The sequence below is a fragment of the Sarcophilus harrisii genome, chromosome 5 (assembly GCF_902635505.1).
Source record: "Sarcophilus harrisii chromosome 5, mSarHar1.11, whole genome shotgun sequence".
NCBI lineage: Eukaryota > Metazoa > Chordata > Mammalia > Dasyuromorphia > Dasyuridae > Sarcophilus > Sarcophilus harrisii.
Window position 1 is genome coordinate 54,578,256 of NC_045430.1, and position 11,603 is coordinate 54,589,858.

The window sequence follows — 11,603 nt, forward strand, 5'->3', positions numbered from 1 at the left end:
AATCAGACTCTGAAATATTGTACAATTATCTTGTGAAGGAAATCAAAAATGCAGGTGGGCAAAAATATAGGGATTGGGAATTCAATGTAATGGTTTTAGTCATCTCTCAGAGTTCTTTCTCTGGGCATAGCTGGTTCAGTTCATTACTGCTCCATTGGAAATGATTTGGTTGATCTCTTTGCTGAGGATGGCCAGGTCCATCAGAACTGGTCATCATATAGTATTGTTGTTGAAGTATATAATGATCTCCTGGTCCTGCTCATTTCACTCAGCATCAGTTCATGTAAGTCTCTCCAGGCCTTTCTGAAATCCTCCTGTTGGTCATTTCTTATGGAACAGTAATATTCCATAATATTCATATACCACAATTTATTCAGCCATTCTCCAACTGATGGGCATCCATTCAGTTTCCAGTTTCTAGCCACTACAAAAGGGCTGCCACAAACATTCGTGCACATACAGGTCCCTTTCCGTTCTTTATGATCTCTTTGGAATATAAGCCCAGTAGTAACACTGCTGGATCAAAGGGTATGCACACTTTGATGACTTTTTGAGCGTAGTTCCAAATTACTCTCCAGAATGGTTGGATGTATTCACAATTCCACCAACAATGTATTAGTGTCCCTGTTTTCCCACATCTCCTCCAACATTCCACATTATCTTTCCCTGTCATTCTAGCCAGTCTGACAGGTGTGTAGTGATATCTCAGAGTTGTCTTAATTTGCATTTCTCTGATTAATAATGACTTGGAGCATCTTTTCATATGACTAAAAATAGTAGGAATTCTCAATGAGATTTTTTTTCATAGCATAATTAGTTTTACTCAGTTTCTCATTGGATAATACAAGTTAATTCAATAATTCTCCTCAGGCATTTTTTATTCTGTGCTTCTCACATTCTCTCTCACCATGACAGTTAAGTTTTCCCAAATGACAATTAAACTTTTTCTCCTCATAATTTTATTTCTAATTAAAGATACAATAACAGTTACTCAATAGCTAAGTGTGCCCCAAGGAAATGAACAAACAGTTCTCAAAAGAATAATTTGAAACTATTAAGAACCTAATGAAATAAGGCTCCAAATCACTGATAAAAAGAAAATCTGAAATCAAAATAATGCTGTCGTTTCACTTCATTCTTAGCAAATTTAAAAAATTAACAAAACATTGGCATAATCAGTGTTGGAGGGATTGTGAAAAATAGACACCTGAACACATTGTTAGTGGAATTGTGAATTGGTTTGAACATTCAAGAAAACAACTAAAATTATGCAAATTAAGTCATTCAGATGTTCTATTCTTTGAACTAAAGATTCCATTCTTAGGCATATACCTTACAAGAAAGTCAAAGCCAAATAGAAAGGCCCCTTATCTAACCAAATTGTTGTAACTCCTTTTGTATTAGCAAAGAAATTAAATAGATCTGTGAACTGGAGAATGTCTAAACAGCTGTGGTACATGAATGCATAGGACTGATATGTAGCTCCTACAGAGAGTAATACAATAACCTTTAAGGCCACCTGGCCTTGGGAATGATCTAGTTAAAAATAATATACTTCTCTCTGACCAGGGTACTAAGGTCACAAATATGACTGGCTGTTGGTCTGTAAAAATGGGGTGGAGGGGCATAGTTTGAAATTAATAATCAACAATAATGAGGTGCTTAAAGTTGACATAGGCACAGAACAAAATTGGTTGTTTGCCATTTGACCTGGTAGTGTTTCAGGCTTGAAAACAGCCCTCCATAAGATTCCCCTCTTTTTCAGCTCTGCTCAGAGAATTATGATTCCTGTACCTTCTCAAAAAGGCAGAACCACTCCTCAGAGCTTTCTCTAAGCCATTAGCATATCAGTGACATGAAGTACCTGGTCCTTCTCATTTTTCCCTACAATTTTTTTCATGCTCCTGGTTCTTTACTAAATTTTTCTGGGTCCTAGCTCACTATTAGTAGTATAAAAAAAGCTTTGCCCCTTAACTTGGAGACAAATAGAGTTTGTGAATTCTTTTGCCATACCTGTGACATCGACTTAGGGATCCTAACATTGTGGAAGTGTTTTTGACCTCAACAGGAGTATTATTGCTTTTTAAGGAATAATGAAGATCCTGAATTTAAAGAGGCACAGCAAAACTTGTCTGAACTGATGAAAAATTAAATAAGTTAAACTAGGAAATACTCAGTAACTCACACTAATGTAACTGGAAAGATCAAAATCAGAAAAAAAATTTAAACAGTGCTATGAAATTATAATGATCAAGTTATATGTAAAATAATCTTTCTACTTTGTTGCAGAGGTGAGAGAATATGGATTTATAACAATATATTTAATGTTTGACTTTTTGAGATTATATTAGTTACTAAACATTTTCTCACTTATTTTATACATCAGAAAATATGTGATGTCAAAACAAAAACATTAATAGCAATTTTTAAGACATAAAAGTGGTATCTATAATATTCATGGAAGAGGCTTTTAAAGCTAATATTTCAATAGCAAAAATGTAATGCCTTCTGTTAAGAAAGATATCAGGCTTGATTCTTAGAGAAAGCTGCTGAAATACTTTGTTACTAATTCTTTAGGCCTTGTGAAGTATTTGAACCAATAATTATGGATCAGATCTGGTTCCATGCATTTCCAGTTTTGCAGAGCCTTCTTTTCATCTTTTTATATAACTCTTCTGATATTTATTATATTAATGATGTGTATAAGCATTTTGGTTCTCATTTGATCCAGCTTTTATTGTCATTGAGTTGGATTTTTTATGGCCTTTGCAATGATCAGGACTTTCATATTCTCCTTCTAAAAGTTTCTCACACTCATTTCTTTGCTGCTCAAGCCTCTGTAGAAAAGCTTTTGATTGAAGTTGAATTGATTATTTTGTTGCTTTTCTTTTATTCTCTTTGAATTGTTGACTTTCCACCCCTTTAAATTATTGTTTCCTAAATCTTTCTACACCTTTTGACTTTTGCTTTCAATTTTTTTTTTTCAAATGGAACACCTTTATTTTAAAGGAAACTAAAAGTCAGGAAGTTTAAGATCAAACAAAGATTCTGTTTGATATCATCCCTTCTCTCTCTCTCTTTTTTATAAAGCTTTTTATTTTCCAAAAATATGCATGGATAATTTGACATTGACCTTTGCACAGTCTTATATTTCAGATTTTCTCTTCCTTCCCCCATCCTCTCCCCTAGATGGCAAGCAATTCAATATATGTTAAAAAATGTTAAAATATATGTTAAATCCAATATATATATATATAAACATTTATACAATTCTCTTGCTGCACAAGATAAATCAGATAAAAAAAGAAAGCAAATGGGTAAGAAAACAAAATGCATGGCTTTCAATTGTTAATAAGGAAATATAGAATTTTTGATACATTTTTGTTGTTCAGATTTCATTCCATATTTCACTTTTTTGGCCTTTAATAATTTAATATGGAGCTAAAGTTTCTATCATGTGTGTGCAAGTTAACTATTAATGTAGATTTCTAACATCTTTCCATATATTTTCATTAGCTTTCTGAAGTCACTTCTGCCATGATTTGGTTCCTGTCATTACCTTCCTTTGATAGCTTCTCTTTTCTTAACATAATTTTTACTATGTTAATAGTAACTATTTATTTTGTCATATACATCCCCTGAAATATCACTACCTTTTCCATCAAATATGTCAAAGAATGCATGTCTTCCTGATAGCTTTTTAACAGTTACTTTGCATACATTGATCTGCTAGCACAGTTTTTGCTATCAAAATGCAAAGCACTTTGAAATTCCAATCTAAAATGAACATCTCCTTTTAAAAACTATTTGATATACTGTTATTTTAAAAAAATTTGTTGTTTTTATGTATCTGTGTCAAGATTCTCAATGGTTCCAGGATATTATGTCTTTCCCTATTCATTTTTCAGAAACTCTTTTACTTTCCTTCTTATTTTATCTGATCTAGGATAGGGCATAAAATTCTTTTTCACATTTGTTGAACATGGTTCAGCAAAATATTGTTGTTACTTGCAGCTGAAAGTACTTTTGACCAAAAGTAGCATGAAGCCTTAGGTTTTAAGATATTTTGTTTAAATATAATTCTGATATGAAAAAAAAGCATTCATGGCTGTGGTAATTTCATACACATATGTAATTTGCCCACTTGTAGCTGATATCATTTGCATTGAAGTATTTAAATCAGGTGAACTATTACTATTTCTCATTTATAATATTTATTCTGTATACTCGTTATTTATTCAATTTCATTAGTATTTCTCATTTATCTTGCCTGTTGATTTATTGCTATATGAAGAAACTACATTTATTCTGCTATCCTATGTGATAAACTGATCAGCATGATGATTTCAAGTGGGACCAGACTACAATCCTGTACTGACATTTCCATTTCTTTATTTCTTTGGAGCAATTGAAATACTATTAACTAGATAGATAACCCAATCAGTGGTACTGCCAATTTGATAATTCAGGCTTTTTGCTAGAATTTCACAAATATTCCAATGTTCTTAGTATATAGGAAATTTCTAGCATCCCCTACTTTGCAATTTTCCCTCCTTTCTCCCTAGGAATGGATGATGAATGGGACTTTGAGGGTATCATTATTAGCACTATTATTATTCACCTCATCAAGGCTTTTAATCATCTTTATTAGTTTCCTATTTTCCAGATTGGGTATTAGTTGTTTTTTTGTTTTTTTTTCCAAACAGAAGAACATGAGAAAGATGCAAATACAGATTTAAAAAAAAAAAAAGCTAAATATTACTAATTTGTGAATATGACTTTGATACCGAAGATTTCCATATATGGATAAACTCAACACTTCTTAAACCTCTAGAGTCCTAGTTGTAAGCACTACTTCAACATATCCACACACAAACACAATGACTTAATTTTATCATAGTTTGTCTGTGATATAACTACAATATTGTATTCATTTAATTTATTTGGATGAGGCATTAAGGATTTTGTAGATGAAGGTAGAATATAAAATGAAAACTAAAATTAGCAGATAATTTTTAGAGCATGGGTTTTAATATTTTTGGTAGTCAGAGTTACTTTTGGCAGTGTCAAATCTATGAACCTCTTCTCAGAATGATGTTTTTATGATGATGAAGTGGCGTTTCACCTAAACTCGTGTTAGCAATGCACACTTCTAGCACTGTGCTGAGGTGGGGAGACAGAGTGTGAGGTGATACCGAGGTGAGGTGAGCTCCCAGGCTGGGGTGTGTGGTGTGGGGAAGGGAGAGAGATGCAGAAGACAGAGAACTGATGGCCTGTGGCCTTGTATAGTAATGGCAGCCACCACAATAGACAGGTGTGGGGGATGTACAGTGCATGCTGTGCATGTCACGGCCTCTGCAGGGGGAATTCACTGCAGCAGTGAAGGTCGGAAGTGGGAGTGTGAAGAGCGGAGAGAGAGTGTGGGAAATGGAGGCATCACAGTGCAGAGGCAGCTTGGAGGAAGCTGGGAATTGCAGTCTGTAAGTCTCTGTGTGGGCGAAGTTATTGCTCATATATTGTTTTTGTAGCTATATATATATATATATATATATATATATATATATATATTTTACTAATCCAGTTTGGAATCCCTAGGAAATAATGATGTCAAGAAAAAGAAAAATTGACTCAGAGTGTAGGATATTCAAAGAACATTTTCTCAAAGAACAGTGGACTTATGATTACTTTTTCATGTAGTACAAAGAAAGAGCTGTATGTCTGATATGCCAGACACTATATTCTGTGTTCAAAGAATATAATTTGCATTGACACTATGAAACTCAACATAAAGATAAATATGATTGTTGGGTTGGAGAAGTGAGAAAAGATAAAATATTAAAACTGAAAAATATATTGACAACTCAGCAAAATACTTTTATGAAGCAGAAGCAGCTAAATATTTCATCATTGCGAGTAAGTTTTCAAGTTGCCAAGCTAATAGCACGCACTGGCAGACCATTTGTGGAGGAAGAATTTGCTAAAGAATGCCTTCTTTCTGTTGCCAAAGAGATGTGCCCAGAGAAGACCGATTTATTTAGTACAGTGAGTCTTTCAGGACCTACAATTACACGGAGGATTGAAGAAATGGGAGACAATCTGCATCAGTATTTGCAAAATGCCATAAAAAATTCATATTTTTCCTTGGCACTCAATGAAAGCAATGATGTTTGTGATTCTGCATAACTTCTAACTTTTATTCATGGGGTAAATGATTATTTTGAAGTCATAGAAGAGCTTGCTGCACTGCAAAGCATCAAAGGAACAACTACAGGAGAGGATATGTATGAAAAGGTTTGCCAAATTATGAATGGTTTGGAGCTGGACTGGGCTAAACTAGCCAGCGTGACAACTGATGGTGCTCCTAGCGTGGTGGGGTCTAAGAAAGGAGTAACTGCTCATATTAACCAAGAGATGGACAAACATAACCATTCTCATTCAATAGCCATACACTGCCTCATCCACCAATAAGCACTGTGTAGTAAATCACTGAAGTGGGACTCTGTTATGAAAATTGTGGTATCTTGTGTTAACTTCATTAGAGCTAATTCACTAAATCATAGACAATTTCAGAAATTCTGTGTGAGCTAAATGTTGAGTATGAAGGTGTTCTATATCACACAGAAGTCCATTTGTGGAGGCAAGGCAGAGTTTTGAAACGTTTCTATCACTTACTTCCACAGATTACAACTTTTCTGCTTTCAAAAAACAAAGAAGTACCAGAGCTCAATGATGGAGAATGGAAATGGCACCTTGCCTTTCTGACAGATATAACAGAGCTACTCAACAATTTCCATATGCAGCTTCAAGGAAAGGGGAAGCTCATCTGTGATATGCAATCACATGTCAAAGCATTTGAAGTAAAATTGGGCCTCCTCATCAAACAAGGGAAGGAGGAAAATTTCTGCCACACAACTCCCCACAACTCAAAATCTGTTAGCGGAAAAAACTCTGATTGCATTCCCAAACAAAACATGTGTAGATTCACTGGAAAAATTGCAAAAGGAGTTCCAATTTAGATTTAAAGAGCTTCATCTCCATGAACAGGACATACAGCTTTTCTGTAACCTATTTTCTATCGACATTGAAAATGTGGATACAATTTACCAAATGGAACAGGCTGAACTGCAGAATTGTGACTTTCTGAAAGATGCATTCAAGTCAAGCAGCCTTCATAATTTCTATGCATCTCTCTCTTCTGAGACATATCCTCATCTCAGGAACCATGCACTCAAAATGGCAACTATCTTTGGCAGCACTTATGTCTGAGAACAGACTTTTTCTAGAATGAAACATTTGAAATCTCCAACCAGATCAAGACTAACAGATGAACACTTGCATCACTTGTTACAACTAGCAGTGACAAATATGGAACTAGACATTGACCATCTCATTAGTCAAAAGCAGGCCCATAATTCCCATTGAAATACTGGTACATTTGTTGATTTAACTTTACTTCATTTTAAATATTGTATTTGTTCCCATTATGTTTCTTCACTTCAAAATAAGATATATGCAGCGTGCATAGGAATTTGTTCATAGTTTTTGTTTTTACTATAGTCCGGCCCTCCAACAGTCTGAAGGACAGTGAATTGGCCCCTATTTAAAAAAAGTTTGAGGATGCCTGATCAGGAATGTGCTGAAGTCAGTTCAAGAAGACTAGAGTGAAAGCCAAATGTAAAATTTTCAATGTGAGCATTACCTAAGAAGTTGATGCTAAAAATTGACTAACTTATTGTTTTATTTTTTGCATGGATTTAAGAAAGTGATAAAGCGAATATGAATAGTGCAGACTTACCTTTACAAATATGTTATGCATACTTTTTTCTTTAATATTGGAGAGCTAGTTGTTAAAACATTTGTGATGAATGAAATACAAAAGATTACAAAAGAAGTCAATTATATTGAAATAGTTATCAAAAGAGTAAAAAAATAAAAAATAACTCCACAGACTTCGGGTTAAGAATTTCTGCAAGTTTAGAGCGCTAATGGAAGCTCATAAAGATTAAGACATTTGCTTATCATCCTACAACTACTATAAAACCAAGTTTTTAACCCAGGTTTTCCTGATTCTAAGAACAGTACTTTATTATGTCATGTTGCTTTTTATGCATGAGACTAATATGCAATATCCTCCTCCATAGCAAGGTGGTAAAGTCGTATGCAGAAATACCTTTGAATTCAATAGAAGTTCTATGCCAGAAGATATTCTGGAAGCCAAGACAGAGAAGAGAATCTAATTTGCCATCTGTAGGAAAAGCTCTCTGTACACAGTCACATTTGAAGGTTAATGATCTGTCATCCGTCTTCTAATGTCTGGTAGTTGAGAAGGCTGCCCTCTTGTATTTGTGTTTCAAGCAGCTATAATTAGCCAGCCAACACTCCAGCAGAGACAGAGATACAGAGAAGCTGTATCCTGCTAAAAAAATTTAAAAAGCTAGATGTGATTTAATAACAGTCCAGAAAAAAACAACATTCAACCCATGTTCTGAATGCAAGCTGAGTTTTGTTATTTCCCAGGATCAGCAAAAGAAGCATTTAAGACTGATCTTTTAAAATGACTTTATGTAGAATTTTCCAGGGGCCTCCAGTATTTTAGAATCCCTTCCCCCACCCCTGCAAAAGTCACCAAATAATTTTTTATGTGTTATCTGAAAAGAAAGGATGCCTTAGCATACTGATAAAATTCATGAGCAAACAGTTCATTGTAGACAGCTAACTTATTACTATGAGTACTTAAATACATTATTGGCATTGCAGTTAATCTAAGGTACATTTTGCTTTCAAGTTATTGATAATATTTTCCGAGTTTAATTGCGCCCTTTGTTGATGGCTCAGGCATTCATTATATTGAATAATAGTGATTGCTAAAACAATCACATTTTTAATGTTAGCTATTTACTTTTCAACAGTCTTCAGAGAATTTCATTAAAATCTAAATCTATGACCACTTACTGATCCAAAGAAGATTAGGGAGAAAGCATCCTCATTTGTTCTTTGTAGGTTTCTGAAACTGGGTGTATTATAAGGAGGATTCTAGCAATCAGAATTGGTAAACATGGTAGCTTCTAAGTTTCTATTTGAATCATTTCTTCACTGTCTATTTTCCTTGTAGAGGGCTTGGGACATTAATAATAATATGTTTATACAAAGCAAAAAAAGTCCAAATGAGAATTTTTTAAATAGCTGTGAGGGATAGAAAATCCTATCCAAAAATGATTACTCAGAGACTTCTTGAAGTAAAAAGCAGAAAAGTTGTTTATTTAATTAATTCTCATGAGAATGAGCAATTCTACCACGAGGAGGGAAAGAGAGAGAGCTCACAGTAGAAGGGCTAAAGAAGGGGATAAGGTATACAGTTTTTATAGTTTTAGATACAAAGGATTACATCATGAGTTGGAGAACATTAAGAGATAGGTGCCCCCCCCCCCCCATCCCTTAATTGGATGTTATTTGCGCCAAAAACAGCGGATTCCTAGTTCTGGGAGGAACCATACATCAGGCAACTAATTGGCCAGATGTTGGTAATTTGAACAGTGATAAATGTCATCATTCGAGGTTAAATACATATGTCTAAAATCTAAGTACATGTTGGCTACCACTCAACATACTCGCACAGGTCACAGAGACCTAGAGAAACTAAAAATACAGAAGAGGAAGTTAAATGTTCTTGGAAGTTCAGCTGCTGGAAGTTCTTTACCTTATCTTTACTACACTCAGCTGCTGGAAGTTCTTCAACTACACACACACACACACACACATACACACACACATAGCCATCATGTCAAATTATAAAAAAATCAGTGAAATGCAACAGATGTATTGTTCTTGTTGTAAACAAACCTGAGTTCAAATCCCTATTTTTCTGCTTGATAAATAAATAACAAAAGGAACATCATTTAACATCTCTGGATCTCAATTTCATTAACTATAAAATGAGAATAATATAAAAATAGATCCAGGATGTCTAGTGATTTGTTCACTGTAATTCATCTAGGAAGTAGCAAATCAAGCACTCATACAAAGTGAGTTGGAGATATGAGTCAAATTAATATCAGCACACACCAAAGATGTAACATCATTAGGAAGGATCCAGATTTTAAAACAGAAGATGGAAGGGGAGAAAAAAATAAAAGGCTTAGAATGAAAAGAAATTTGTTAATTATAGAATAGAAATTCCTGAGGACATGGTAAAAATAATGGGTATTTCTGGAGCATGATATGGAGGAGGGGTAGGGTTGAGGTGAATGGAAGTATGAGAATATAGTCAGTTAGGATGAAAAAATGCAATTTGTACATGAGTAACCAGGTATTCAGAATCACTGTGCTAGGAAGGGCATGAGAGTAGCATGCTGTTAAATAATCATTCCAACAGGATATCAGTGGTTGATGATAGGACTCTTGAGGGAAGTAAGTTATTAAATTATTAATACTCTCTTGGGATCTAGCCTCATATGAGATGGTGATATTTCCCCCCATAAAACCTTAGAAAACTCACCAGACTAAGGAAAAATTAGGTAGAGGGGTGGCCCTAGGGAAGCCCTCTAGTGGGGAGGCAAGAAGTAGCACTGAGGTGGATTAGCAGCAGAAATCCCTGAGGGCATTTAGTCAATCCAATGAAATTAGAAGGAAAGCTGATTTTTAAGGGGAAATGAGTTAAAAAGTATTGCTTGTTTGATTTCTTAAAGAAATCAACAAATACTTATTGAACCCTCTCTTCTATGCAAGGCATTATATTAGGTTCTGTGAGAGGCAGAAACCAAAAAACGCATAGATATCTGTCTCTAAGAAGGCAGTTATAATTATAATTGATTAGAAATCTAAGAGTCGGGACATAATAAGGATTTTTGGGGGGATATGGGTAGTACTATATAGTCAATGAGCCCTTTTCAATTGTATAATTCAGTAAAGATGCACAAATAGCCATAATAAAATTGTTGTTGTTGTGTGTCCTCCATTCTCAAAGAGAACCATGGCATCAAGGAGATGATTCCATGACATACAAGTGAATTGGATTAAGTGAGAAAGGGCTGTGCAGAGTCACTGGCCTCACTTTTCTGTCCAGAACCAAATGGATTCAGTGGCAAGATAAAGATAAAGAGGACTGGTAAAATGTCCTAAAAGTGATACTAAGCACTCTGGAAATTCAGAACATAGAGTTATGACTTTTACCTGTAGGAGGGCCAGGGGAAGTTTCATAGAAATGACCTTTGAGACGGGGAATTTTGAATCCCCTATGGTCCTCTATTGTAGCCTTTTAGAATGAGGAGTAATATAAAAGAAATTAATTTATGCATTTCATAGAGCAAATTCTAGCTCAGACTCCAACATTTCCAACAACTTCCTAGTGAAAGGATGCAGCTTCTAGAAAAAATATAATCCTGAGGCTCCCAGATCTTAGGAGTGCTATTGTTTTAATAGTCTTTTGCCAATGATCTTAAATTCTCCTGTCATTAGGAATACAACAGTATAGTCCTACAAACATTGCTGATTACTAGATAACAATCTGTTGATTAGTGATAACAGAATTTCTCAGACAAATGATGAAGTGCATACCAGAGTACTCCTCACCTGTACAGGTGTACAGAGTACACCTATAAACCATA